We start from the raw sequence: 13772 nt of genomic DNA, 5'->3' as shown, positions 1-13772 counted from the left end.
ATCACAGTGAAAGACGGGCAGGGTCTGGGACACTCCCTTTACATAACTCATGTTGCATCTGAGGAAATGCATCATTCTCAGTGGGAATAAAATAATTCTGAGTTGCCCGTTTACTAACCTGTTCTCTAATTCTCCAGAAAATTATTAATGATTTTCAAATCACATATACTACTCAGAAATATAAATGTATTTCCCTTTACCTACTAGTCACGTTCCTAAAAAGCTAATTATATCTTACTCTTAAATTCAATAGTCAATTGATTTTCAATACGGTACCAAGACAATCCAATGGGGAAAGTACAGTCTTTTCAGTAAGTGGTGCTGGGACAACTGGATGCAAAAGAATATGCAAAAGAATAAAACAGAACCTTTACCTCATGTCACATTCAAAAATTAACTCCAAATGGACCAAAAGCCTAAATATAAAGTCGAAAACTATAAAACTCTTAGAAAATAGACATAAATCCATGTGGCCTTGAGTAAGGTAATGATTCCTTACATATGACATCAAAAGCACAAGCAACAAATGAAAAAAAAAACAGATAAATTGGATCATATCAAAATGAAAAACTTTTGTGCTTCAGGGGCACCTGGCGACTCACTCAGTGGAGAATGTGACTCTTAATCTCGGGGTTGTGAGTTCAAGCCCCACACTGGGTGCAGAGACGACTTAAAATCTTAAAAAAATAGTTTTGTACTTCAAAAGACACCATTAACAAAATGAAAAGGCAATCCACAAAAATCAAGAAATATTTGCAAATCATTTATTTGATAAGGGACTGGTATCCAGAATATATAAAGATCTCCAACAGCTCGGTAATAAAAAGACAACCCAATTTTTAAAATATTGATAGTTTGAATAGAAATCTCTCCAAAGACACATAAATGGTCAATAAACACATGAAAAAATGTTTAACATCATTAGACACTGGAGAAATGCAAATTAAAACCACAATGAGATACTACTTCACAAACACTAGGATAGCAATAATCAAAAAGATAAACAAAACAGATATTGGCAAGGACATGGAGAAATTGGAACTTTCATACATTGTTGGTGGGAATATAAAATGGTGCAGTCACTTTGGAAAACAATTTAGCAGTTCCTCAAAAGTCAGAATTACTGTATGACCCAGAAATTCCACTTGTGTGTGTGTGTGTGTGTGGTGTATATGTGTATGTATGTATGTGCGTGAGTGTGTGCGTGTGTGTGTGTGTGTGTGTATATATATATATATATACCCTGAAAAGAAATAAAAATATACATCTTTACAAAAAGTTATACATAAATGTTCACAGCAGTATTCATGATAGCTAAAATATGGAAACAAGCCAAACGCCCACAACTAATGAATAGGTAAACACATGCAGCATATCCATATCATGTAATATTATTCTACTTTAAAAAGGAATGAGCACTGACTCATGCCACAACAATGGATAAACCCCGAATACATTATGCCAAGTCAAAAAAAAGTCAGATACAGAAGTTCACATACTGCATGACTCCGTTTACATGAAATGTTCAAAACAGGCAAATCCATAGAGACAAGAAGTACAACAGTGGATGTCAGGGGCAGGGGAGAGGGCTGGGTGTGTGCTGGGGGATGGAGGATGTCAGTGGGGGTGGACGGTGAATGCTAGTGGGGACAGAGTCTCTTTGGGATGATGAATATGTTCTGCAATTGGATAATGGTGATGGTTACATAACTGAAAAAACACTAGAACCACTGAATTGTACACTTTTGATGTGTGAATTATATATCAAAAAAATTAGAAAGAATGACTCCACTACCCTCAATAGATATAAAATATGGTTAGAGTCCTTTAATTAAATTTCTAAACATTACTCTGAAGATCCCAGTCAAACCAATCCTTCTTACTCTCAAATAACAGCCTCCCAATCTACCTCATCAAGAAAATTAAGCACTCCAGGGCTTTCCCATTATATAATTATCCTCCTCTTCCCATATTTCAAAATTTTCTCTCTCTTGGCCTTTTCTCTCTGTCTACAACAAGGCTCAAAAATCTCTCAGACTCAAAGGGAAAAAAAGGTCTGTTCCCAGGTACACCTCCAGATACCACTCTACCCTTCCCTTCCAAATGGGAGTTTCTTGAGGGGCGCCTGAGTGGCTCAGTCAGTTGACCATCTGACTTTTGATCTCAGGGTCATCAGTTCAAGCCCCACACTGGGCATGAAGACTACTTTAAAAAATTCATAAATGGAGTTTCTTGAAAGAACAGTCACATATACTCACTTCCACCATATTGGCAACCCATTTATATCTCAGCCCACTATCAACACACCTACACTAATTTATTCACTAGGTCAAAATCATTCTTCTGAAAATTACCACTGACTGCCATGTTGCCCAGTCCACTGAACACAATATATATATCCCTTTATCATACATGCCATTCCTGTGATATCTGACTACTGACCATTCATTCTTTGACACATTTTCTTTCTGGGTTCCATATTACTTTTACCTGCTTCTATTTATGTCTCTCTTCTTGGCCTCTATGACCTCCTCCTTCACACACACCTTAATTTGGTATTCTATCTTCCACCTACAGTAAAGACCCTCAAATCTACACATACCTCCGGTTCCTTAGGTTCAGACTGCTATGCAATAGCCTTCTGGATCCACCCACCTGACTGCACTGCAGGCACCTAAGAGTTTCTTCTACCTATGCACAATATCTTATTCATAGTCGTAGGTGCAGTAGGCAGCACTTCTAAATACTGTTGAATGCCCAAGAACAGAACTCATCACCTACATCATTCCTACACCTCCACCCTAAAACCAGCTTCCCCTATACTTGTGATGTCAGTTAATGACCCCAACATTTGTTCACTTAATCATCTAAATCATCTAAACCAGAAGCTTTGCAGTCTTCCTGTATTTCCTAAATTTCAGTCACTTTAATGCCATCTTGACATGTTCTTGCTGGTGGTATGAGCTAAGCCATAAACACTCTTTACCCAGAACCTCTGTCAGGAATGTGTCTGCAGTCAGCAACTTTGAGGAACAAGGTTATCCTTCAGGACAAAGAGCACACTTGCTTACTACTTAAAACAATGGATTCCCCAAGCCCTTTGTTCCTCAGATGCAACGCAAACTGACTACTTGCAGAGCATCCATCTGGACATCCCACATCACCCCTGTGGGATTGGCCAGTGAGAAGAGTGACTCACAATGCCTGCTATGCAATGAATAAGTCCAGTGACCCAGAAGTCCTATATCTTCTCCCAGTATCCATGAAACAGTAACTAGCTAACTTACTAGCTTATGAGCAGAGTAAAAATACATAAATTCCAACAACTTGTGGTATGTACCCCACATGCCATGCTTCTTCCTGCCCACGGTCTTCAACTCAGTCCTTACTATTTTCAAGTCCTACCTCCATTTCTTTCATTCATAATGCACTAGCATCACTGTGTACATATATTCTTGTACTTGATTCACCTGTGTATGCATCTCTTATTACAAACAAGACAGTTCCTTTGGTCAAAGATCATGACTTATGCTTCTCATATATCCTGCACATCTTTGAAAATTACATAAACTCAAAAATGCAAGGTCCCTTTAAAGATCATCATGTCCAATATAGCAGTAAAAACACAGGCATCAATGGCAAAGTAGGTGAAATTCAGGCTCCAAAATACTGGTCTTGTAATTCTCAGGAAGTTTACTTACCTCTGTCTGAGATTTTGTTAAATGATAATTCCATAAACTACCTTTCAAAGTTTTGTTTAAAGAATAAAATAACATATATAAAGTACTGAACTCTGTAGCTCACAAACAGAAAGCTCTCAAAAAGCTATTATTCTTTTCTTGAATCAACGTACATTGAATGGGCTAATACCATCTTTTAAAGATATCTACAGCAGGGGCACCTGGGTGGCTCAGTCATTTGAGTGTCTGACTTCAACTCAGGTCATCATCTCACAATTCGAAGTTCGAGCCCCACATCTGGCTCACTACTGCCAGCACGGAATCTGCTTCAGACCCTCTGTCCCTCCCCCAATTGCTCTCTCTCTCTCAAAAATAAATTAAAAAACTAAAGATATCTAGAATACCCAAAAGCTCAAGCCCAGTACCAATTAAAACATGGATTTGTGTCCCAGAGATCAATTAGTTTCACATACTTTCCCATAAATTACACTGCTCATCTTTGCCAAGTTTTTTTTAATCCGCTCTGTTGAACACAAGGGGAACCTGATCAGCAAGCCAAGAGATCAATAATAATCCATTTTCACTCAATAAACATCTCCATTCATCTGCTTAATGAATAGTTTTGTCAGTGGTTTCCTCCATCTTCAGACCTTAAGGACTGGAAAAGTTGGACATTAGTCATTGTTTTATGGAGGTGAGGGGTAAAAGTAAATGGCAACTCAAACAAGTTTTTATTTTATCATGTAAACTTGTACTTTCTTCTCCAAAAGCCTGTGGCCCTGTGTGTAAAAATCCCAATTTCAGCCACTGAGTGGACAGCAGAAACAAAACAATGTTGTAAGAGATGTGTGTCTCATTCTCCATTTGCATATCAAGCAGATGCCAGAAAACAAGGATCTTCTGTTTTAGAAAGTGTGTCAGAAATTTCCATCCACAGCCATCCTCAACTCCAGTATCAGTTATCTCCTTGAGACCACCAACTTCCTGAGAATCAAAACCACCTTCCTGTATCAGAATTTTCTTGATACCTTGCCCCTTCATTTCCTAAGGATCACCTGTGTCTTCCCAGACCGCCCGTGTGTTCTCTAAGCTTCCTACTTCCTCATTTTCACCTTGTAGTTTCACCTTGTCTTCTGAGTCATGACTGCTGACCTCAGTTTTGACCGGCTTCCTTACTCTTCCTATTCACGTGGCTTCATTTTTACAACCCGCTCTTAAATGCTGCCCAGCTATGCTCTGAATCAGGCATCTACCCAGGCTTTCTATCCTGCTCTGAGACCTGGCAACCTTCCTCCTTCATGCTTGTGTTCAAGATCCAAGCAAAGTTCTATAGAGTTAAACAGCACGTGGACCAGCCACCCTAACCCAGACTTCTAGGCCTAGCCAGCACTCAGGGCTCCCTGCAATTCCACCCTACCTTTCTGATCTCATCCTTCAGGCACCTAAACCTGTCTGGTTCATTCCTGTTTTTGTGCCTTTGCTCTCAAGCCACACTTCCTCCTCAAAGACCCAACACTCTCCCCTCCCCACCTAACATGCACTCATTCCAATCATAAGCTTCCTCCCTCTCAGTCTAACCAAGGTTCTCCCTCCCCAGAGAAGTCTTTCCTGATCACCAGGCTTCCAGGGACCTTTCACTCCTCTGAATTCCTGTATTCAGATCACTCACCTGGCAATCTGTGATAGGTGCTTGTTTACCTTTTAATCTTATCTTTTCACAGGACGGCCATTTCTTCATGAGCATGAACCAGGAAGCATACTTTAAAAAGCTGAATATTACAATACTAGTCAACACTAAGAGTTTTTAGAACAGAAGATTCTCCCAACAAGAACAAGTAATTTCATTTTTTCATGTTTCTTTCTAGCTCTTGCCCATTCCTGTTTACATTTTTACACTGTAATAAAATTAACAGCAGATTCAACCATACAGTTACACATTCTGTTTTACATTCTGGTTTTTCTGCTAACATGGAAAATAGTCTTCCTTGTTAAATGATGTCCACTGTCATCATTCTTAATAACTACATAACAATTTTTCCACTGAGATTCTAGACTATGATTTCCTTAAGCACTGACTTCTATCAGACAGTACACTCTTCTTTGTGTCTTTGAGTCTTTCACTGCATTAAGTACTATAAAGTGCAAAGTAAACCCTTGAGAAACACCTGTTAAAATAAATTTATTATCCATGTTTCCTAACAACTGAAATAATCCATTTCACTACTCTTCTCTCCAGCTAAACATCTAATGTAATTTTTGGTTTCACTACCTTAGGCCAGGTAGATGGCAAAGGTATTTTCCAAACACTTTTGGTGTAAATTTATTTATTTTGGTAATTGATCTTACGCATATTTAAACATGGGAAACCTCTTGCAGAAAGGCAATAAGATCCCATATTATCTAATATAAGCTAAACATCTGGCAGGCATTCAATAAATTTTAAATATTTTTAAACCATCTGAAGTTATAAAACATTGAATTCCTGAATAGGAGAGTGTCACTGATCTAGCTAGTACCATCTATTATGCTTGTAAACCTTTCAGTTCATTTAATAATTATATTGGTTAATAATGTATGAATGGGTGTTCCTTACAGTATATGGAAGAACACAACCAGAGTTACAGGTGAGTTGTCCAAGTCTGAAAACAAACATGAAAAACCAAACAGTATCTGCAAACAGAACTTCAAGATAGCATGACAAAAACCAGCTTAAGGCTTTTCTTCAGCTCATTTGAGTTCATATTTCAGATCAAGAAAAGCAAAGAGTTGTAATGTTAAAACCAGCTAAAACTACATATGCATGTGAACACAAACTGGAATGGAAATTAAAAAATGACAGTGTGAATTGGTAAAATGAAGGATGTCATAGACTTTTTTCCCTTTTACATTCTGTCTTATTAGTGTAATGTTAAAATATATAACAAGAAAAATATTACTGACAAAAGCATGTTCATTTACCATTATAATTCTTGCTATTATTGAACTAGGGCATAATGCTTAATGTTGGAATAACTATTTCCCAAACATTTGTATAATTTAGCAAAAAAGGACTGAAACACTCTTACTTCCATGATAAATGTTAAATAATAAACCAACTAACTACCTTAGCACCTCAGCAGATACTGAACCACATAAATAACTTAATGGTACATTAGAAGCTTCCTGCAAATTTCAGTTTTCCTCAAAAAGTAGCCAATGATTCCAAACATCAGAATCTATAGAGTAAAACTTCATCATCCTAGTAATTCATTCTCATCTCATCCTTATTTGTGAAGAGTGATATCTGAGGTTGCTTCCTGAACTAATATGCGATGAAAAAAACAGGATTAAAAGTTCACTATTTGTCATAATTATACTACTACTTAATACACTAATCTTCACAGAAATAATGATTAGACAAAGTAATATGATTCTTTTCAAAATTATTGGAAAGGAATATAGTTCCCTTGTAGTCTTTTTAAACAAATTCTAGATAGCAGTTTAAAAATCACTGGCTTTAGGGGCACCTGGCTGCCTCAGTCGGTGAAGCATGCAACTCTTGATGTCCGGGTTGTGAGTTCAAGGCCTACATTTTTTTAAAAAATGAAATAATAAAAAATCACTGGCTTCACAATAACAATACACTGTTCCATAACTTCTAGATTTACATAAATGACTACTTCATGACAAAACAGAAATAGGAACAATCTAGTTATTTGTGGTAATCACACAAAATAGAAGTCCATATGCATTCAGGAAATAACAAGGCTAGGTAAGAGATGGCACAAAATGAAGGGGGAAGCAGTTACCAAAATAATGCACTTCTATTTACAGAGTAATGGATCTATATATGAACCTTAATCTTAAATCATTTTTTTGCGGGGGAGGTTTGTTTGTTTTTAGAGATAACATAAGCAGGGGTAGAGGGAGTGGGAAAGAATCTCAAGCAGTCTCCACACCCAGCAATGAGCCCCATATGGGACTTGATCCCATGACCATGAATCATGACCTAAGCTGAAATCAAGACTCAGACACTCAACTGAGACACCCAGGCACCCCAAACCTTAATTTTAAAATGAGTTCAATGAAAGGAATAGCTAACATCCTTTGCATAGTGAAATTTTTTATTCTATGTCTCCCTAGGCACTCTGATACTAACAATTATTATAATCTAATTAATGTCAATTTATATAGTACTTGCCCTCAAAAACTGAAATTCATGGGGCGCCTGGGTGGCTCAGTCGGTTAAGCACCTGACTTAAGGCTGATTAAGGCTCAGGACAAGATCTCACAGTTCTCTAAGATCAAGCCCCATGTCAGGCTCTGCCCTGGCAGCATGGAGCCTGCTTGGGATTCTCCCCTGCCCCTTCTCCCCTGCTCTCCCTCCTTCTCTCTCACTTAAATAAATAAACTTAAAAAAAAAAAAAAAAAAAAGAACTGCTTCAAATTCTGTGTCTCCCTCTCTCTCCCTGCTCCTCCCCCACTCATGCTCTCTCTCAAAAATAAATTTAAAAAATGTTAAAAATGTTAAAAACATTGAAATTCATGGAGGGGAGGGGAAGTGGGGCGTATTCTAATGATCTGAGATAGGTCTTTTGTGGTGGTTAGCTGCATCTTTTTATCACTGACATTTCCAAGGTTTTGTGGAAAGGAAATTTTAAGAATGTGCTGAAACCATCCTTTCAGAATCAAGCCCCAGATAAAGTTGTGTTTTATATGGCTTGCTTTTTCATTTTTTTAAAAAATCATTTCAATGGTAATAAACTTGAATAAAGCATGAGTCCCTAAGAACAAAAGCTTCTGAAAACTTTCAGAGTTCATCTATGACTCTTTGATTTTGTCAGAGGAAAAACTGAAGACCCAAAATGTGCACTAGTTTAAGCTCTTGAGGGAAGGGGAAAAAACAAACTCTCCTAGGTCACATGACAGCTCTACACTGACCTGGCAATGCTGGGAGAAATTACCAACTCCAAAGAGCTGACTCCTAGGGAAGAGATAAACCAACTTAGAAAAGAAGGAGGACAAATCAAGAAAACACACTGTCAACTGGCCAATCTGTATATCTCAATATATACAAAAGACAGCAAGAAAAGGAAAACTGGAAAACTCATAATTTCTACACAGACTTAACACTGGAGTATGAATACAGAAGCTGCAGTCTTTTGTCAACTGAAAAGTCATCTCTTGGGATTAAAACAGTGATCTCAATAACACAGCCTTGTATAGAAAGTGTTTTCAAATATATTGTCTCATTTAAAGCTACTCGCCCAGTCACGCTGCTACTTAAAAGCATTAAAGCCAAGACCCAGCCCACCTCCTGGTGGTTCTCTTCACTCCATCTGTCTAAAGAGGATTTAAAATGTCCTCGGTTTATCTGCTTTCTCTACCCTCCCTGCAGAATTGAGAGAATGTCTGAAAGATACAATTTCACAAGAATCTTGGCACTTAAACTATTTATTGTTGAGAGATGACGAATATGACTTCAAGCAAAAACAAAACTATCTCAACAATCAAAAAAAAAGCCGGGGGGGAGGGGGGGTGGAAGGGCATCTCTTCTACCCAACTTCAATCAAAGTCTTTACAATTTTTATGACCGCCCAGTTAAACGTACAGAGTAAATAGTCAAGACGAGGAATTTCTGCACTTAGAGTGCTTTCTCAGGAGTAAACCAAATTCCCTGCCATTTTTTCCTGCCGCGGACCACAAAAGTGCAGGGTTGGGGAGACTGGGCCGGAGACGTGGGGCCTCTGGGTCCCTGGCCTTTCTGGCCAGGCTCGAGAGGTGAGGACCCGAGGGGCGGGGGCCGCTCTGACAGCTGGCAAGGAGAAAGCTGGGGACGCGGCGGGGCACGGGCGAGGGATAGGGGCCGGGGAAGGAGGAAGCCAACCCGGAGCGAGGGACCAGAGCGCCCTCCCGCAAGGGCAGGAGAGGCGTGAGGGCGAAAGGGCGCCGGGGCGGGGCGGGAGCGCCGGCGGAAGGGGCAGCGGACCGGGACTTGGGGCCCGCGGCGTCCCGGACGCGGTGCGGGTGAGGGGAGGGGCGTCCCCGCGCAGAACGGCCGGGCGCGAAGAACTAGAATTCGGGGTGCGCCGGCCGCCCTCTCGCTTAATCGCGGACTGCAGGGGCGGGGCCGGCCGGACCCCACACGGCAGCCGCGGCTGAGGGAAGGGCGCGCCAGGCACCTGCCGCCTCCACCGTGGCGGTCCCGGTTGGGCTCGGCTCTCACCTCTCCGGTTCATGGGCCGGATCCGCACGGCCACTTTCACTTTGGAGTCCCCCATCCTGCTGCTGCCGAGACTCTCCCTCGGCTTCCGTCTGCCTCGGCCACCGGGCAACTCTTCGGGGCTGGCGGGGCGGGAGGGGGCTGCAGGAGGGAGGGGCGGGGCGGGGGCGGAGCTTTGGCGGGGCGGGGCAGGTCGCGGAGCTCTCGGCGCGCCTTCGTTGCATGACGGGACTTGTAGTCCCTGAAGGTGGTCGTGGGCAGTAGGTAGAACCGCGCGCGGCGGAGGAGCTTAGTTTGGGGTAGGAGAAGTTAGACTCGTTTCGCTCTCTGGAACATGTAAATGCTCCTCTGCGTCAACATCGTTCTACTCTCACCGCCAGTGCTGAAACATAAGCCGTGGGTAAGCTGATACCACACCTGAAAATAGTTGAATAGATGACATAGGAGGCCCTGAGAGCGACCTCTTCAGACTTTTTAACCGCTAACGTTAAAGTTTGATTCGTGCTTCAACTTCCTCTGCCTGGATTGCACTCCCGGCCTTGTTTGCTGAAATCATCCCTCAAGCCAAGGCAAAAGTTAACCTCTTCTGGAAGTCTTCGTAGATCCAAAGATTAACCGTATACGACCCCACCCTCTGAGCCTCTTCCAGTCTATTCCAGTCTTGACCTTAGGCTCTGGAGCCAATCTGAATTCAAATCCTGAATCAGCACTTTCCAGGGGTGTGACCATGGACAAGTGATTTGACGTTTAGCTCTTGTCTTTTCATAATTAAAATGGAGATACTTACTCCTACTTCATAGGATTGTTGTAAGCCTTAAATTAGTTAATACGAGTAAATTCTTAACTCCCTGGCACATAGGAAGTGCTCAATAAATGTAAGTCATTATTATCTTCACTGTGTTACATAACTTATGCTGCCATTATTTGTTCTCCTGCCATATATTCTTTAAACCATATCTTATATGTAGAGTAGCAGGTAGTGAAGACCCAGTAAACATTTATTGCATGAATGACTAAATGGAGCCGCACTAAAATTAGCTCCTTATTAAAACCAAGCAGAGACTACTAACTGGTGGCCCACCACCAGATCTGACTTGCAAATATGTTCCATTTGGACCAACAGTAGTGGAGTGAAAATTAGGAGACTTTTCCATGCAATTCTGGGCCTACCTTACATCTTGGGAATAATGGATTGGAACTGGGTGGCAGTGGCCACCTTCATGAGAGACGAGGTTCTCCCTTTCACCCCTTTCATTGCCTCCTTCCACTCTGCTTTAGCACTCATGTGCCTGGATCCCATAGGTTTGTGATGCCTATTTGGATATGTTTTAATGATAGTATAAAAAGCAGAAGTATTTCACGAATGAGTAAATACAGAAAGCCAACAAGACTTGCCCTTTTACCAGCCATCCATCGTTGAAAGAGTTTCAACACAAGTAGAGTTGTCAAAAAGGTTAAATGCGCCTTTAAGAGGAAAGTAATTCTCGTACCACATATAGATGAACATTGAAGACATTATGCTCATTGAAATAAGCCAGACACCACACACAAAAACACTGTATGGTTTCATGTGTATGAGATACCTAGAATAATGAAATTCATAGAGACAGAAAGTGGAATGGTGGTTGCCAGGGGCTAGAGGAAAGCAGGAATGGTATTTACTGTGTTTTGTTTTGTGTTTTGTTTTGTTTTAATGTTTATTTTTGAGAAGGAGAGACAGCACGAGCAGGAGAGGGGCAGAGAGAGAGCTAGACACAGAATCTGAAGCAGGCCCCAGGCATAGCACAGAGTTGTCAGCACAGAGCCCGATGTGGGGCTCGAACAAATGAGTTACGAGTCATGACCTGAGCCTAGGTCAGTGTCTTAACCAATTGAGGTTAAGACTTAACCAACTGAGGCTTAACTAACACCCACATGCCCCAATGAGTTAGTGTTTAATGTGTACAGAGTTTCTGTTTGGGAAGATAAAAAAAGTTTTGGAGAAAGATAGTGTTGATTGTTGTACAACAATAGGGATGTATTTAATGCCACTGTACACTTAAAAGTGGTTTAAATGGTAAATTTATGTTATATTTTACCAGGATTTTTTTAAGGTTTTGTCATGTCCCCTTTACCAGAGTTGGGTACTCTGGTCCTAAACATACTTCCTAACAACCATCTTACCACCTTCGGATTATAACAAATAAGGATTTGCAGTGTGTCAAGGTTCCTGGGCAGCCATTCTTCCCTTTATATCTCTTTCGTAACATGGCAAATGTTGGTTTTAAAAGGCATGTTGTGATGATAGCTTGAATCTAGCTTTATAAACCGAGGTCAGACAGGCAGAAAAAGAGAAGGCTGCACAGTTTCTGTGGGAACATTGTGTTTGAATTTAAGCTCAAATTTCAGAAGAAAACCCCTAAGGAGGTAAAGTGGGGTGGGGCAGAGATTAATAGGGAAGAGGTGAGGACTTTCTCTAAAGTTCCAAAATCACTTAAATTGAAGGGGAAACATTTGATTGGAAGAAAATGATAGTAGCTTCCCAAGGGACTGTAGAGAAAACCCCTGTGGGCCATTCTCCCATCTGACTTCTATTCACACCAACTTCTCTCTTTTAACTTCTGCAGTATTGACGAGGAAAGAGGATTTTTAGAGAAGAGAGCCCGAGACCAGAAATGCCTTTATCTTCCTGTGGAAAGTCTTCCAGAGGTAGGCCAGAGAGAAAGTACTGAGATGCAAGTTACAACCTGCAGCCCAGCAGCTTAGGGGCTTTCACACCAGGAGAAACTGGAGAGCTGCCCAGTCACCATGCAGGGGGTGTGGGCTCAAGCTCCAACAGGAGCGACAGAAAGTCAGAAAGTCACAGTCTCTCTCTTCTCAACTATTCAGAGGAAGGAGGAGAGAAAAAAGAGCTTCATAAATAAAGCACTTCCTTGGACCTTTGTTTTGTAAAGCAAGGACTTAGGCCAAGCAATATTCAGTGGGTAGATACTATATTCACGACATTGTGATAGATCTGTTTACGTTGATGTTGAGCTGTGTTGATAAGTTTCTCATTTTTTGCCCTGACATTTTGCAAATCTACTCATTCTAAACCTGATTTCTAGTTTACTTTTTGTTGCTTTCACCTATTCATTCAACAGTTTCTGGTGATCCCTGTGTAGACTGAGGAACACATTTTGCCTTGTCTTTATAAGATTATCACTTACAAAGTAATACTAGCTAACACACTCTGAATGCTCACTATGTGCCAGACACTGTCCTAAGCATTTTACACAAATGAATTCACTTACCACTCACTAACTCTATGAAGTACTTCCCTACATTACAGATGGGGAAACCGAGGAGCTGAGCAAATCACTGAAGGAGCTGGGATGCTCCTACTGTTCAGACCTCCCACCTACAGTCTTCCTGGATGGGAAGCATCTATATGCAGATTGCTCAGCCCATTGAAATTTGAAAAGATCTAATTTTCACCATTTTACTTTCTAAAACAGTTTTGAAAACTCCATTCTTGTAAAAAACTAGGAACTGTGTACTAAATTCTATTTTTGCCTTTAAAAAGGAGGGAGTGAACTAATGGCTCCATCAGGCAAAAGATTTCTTTCCAGCATAAATCAGGATTTACCTGCATGTCTTAGCTGTCCCAGAGCTTAGTTTTCCCAATTAGAATTGTCTCTTCCTGTCTCCTCAGCTATACCGTGAGCACAAGGACAGTGTCTTTTTCAAGTCTCTTTGTCTCCAACACTTAGTACAATGCCTGGAACTGAGTAGGCAGGCACTTAATACATTTAGGGGAGTGGAGATATTAGCAACACAGCATCACAATTGACCTCAGACAGATTCGATGATTTGCCTCAAATCACATAGTAAGCGGCTGGGTTGGAATACAAACACAGATTGGTTTGATT

The 13772-nt window shown here is 40.8% G+C and overlaps 2 long non-coding RNA genes across 2 annotated transcripts in view; one reads left to right on the top strand and one right to left on the bottom strand.

Moving 5' to 3' along the window:
• Positions 1-10002, bottom strand: part of LOC120220153 — a 77795-nt gene extending 67793 nt beyond the window's left edge. Inside the window, exon 1 of the long non-coding RNA XR_005525481.1 lies at positions 9886-10002. This is a non-coding gene — a long non-coding RNA (uncharacterized LOC120220153). The remainder of the gene's footprint in view (positions 1-9885) is intronic.
• A 136-nt stretch (positions 10003-10138) lies between these two features.
• On the top strand, positions 10139-12799 carry LOC120220160. The gene is made up of 2 exons (XR_005525482.1): positions 10139-10282; positions 12489-12799. It is a non-coding gene; the product is annotated as an uncharacterized LOC120220160 (long non-coding RNA).
• The last annotated feature ends 973 nt before the right edge of the window (positions 12800-13772 follow it).

The sequence above is a fragment of the Hyaena hyaena genome, unplaced genomic scaffold (assembly GCF_003009895.1).
Source record: "Hyaena hyaena isolate Hyena2069 unplaced genomic scaffold, ASM300989v1 scaffold_678, whole genome shotgun sequence".
NCBI classification, from domain to species: Eukaryota; Metazoa; Chordata; class Mammalia; order Carnivora; family Hyaenidae; genus Hyaena; species Hyaena hyaena.
This window is presented reverse-complemented; position numbering and strand designations above follow the sequence as displayed.